The sequence below is a fragment of the Penaeus monodon genome, chromosome 15 (genome assembly GCF_015228065.2).
Source record: "Penaeus monodon isolate SGIC_2016 chromosome 15, NSTDA_Pmon_1, whole genome shotgun sequence".
NCBI lineage: Eukaryota > Metazoa > Arthropoda > Malacostraca > Decapoda > Penaeidae > Penaeus > Penaeus monodon.
In genome coordinates, this window is record NC_051400.1 from 48183303 (window position 1) to 48184039 (window position 737).

Below are 737 nucleotides of genomic sequence, written 5' to 3' on the forward strand. Positions count from 1 at the left end.
TGCCTAAGTAGCACTGTCCGTCCACAATACTATCTGCAGAAGCGTGCTGGGGGAGGAGAAGGGGGGGGGGGGGGTAGACGCCTACAAGACTTCATCCTACTTACTTGATTCCTCCCCCTTCTACCCCTCCTTGTTGCCTCTCCCTCCTACCCCCTTCTTGTTGCCTCTCCCCTCCTACCCCCTCCCCCTCTCCGCCCTTCCCTCTTCCCTTTCTATCCCTCTCCCCTCCCTCCACATCTCCATGTTTTTCTTATCCTCCTTCCCCCCTCGACACACTCCTCCCCTTCCCCCTTTCCTCCCCTAATACCCTCCTTCCACCCCCCCCTCTACCTCTCCTCCCTCTTTCCATTCCTCCTCCCCATCCCCCCTCTACCCCTTCTCCCTCCTTCCCTTCCCCCTCTTCCCCCTCCTCCCCATCCCCCCTCTACCCCTTCTCCCTCCTTCCCTTCCCTCTCTTCCCCCTCCTCTCCATGCCCCTCCTCTCCATCCCCCTCTACCCCACTCCCCGTCCCCCTCCCTCCCCCCCATCCCCTGCCGTTGTCTCATGTCACGCCATGATGCTGAACAGACGTAAGTTAAGCTCTTGACGCACTGTCCGCGTTCTGCTCATTTTACACATTTTGCCAATTTGACACACTCTGCGCGTTGGCCACGTTTGCCACAGCTGGCACACTTGTTGCTAATGAAAACGAATAGAGAAAGCAAAATAGCCAGGGAAAAAAAAACACAGTGTTTTA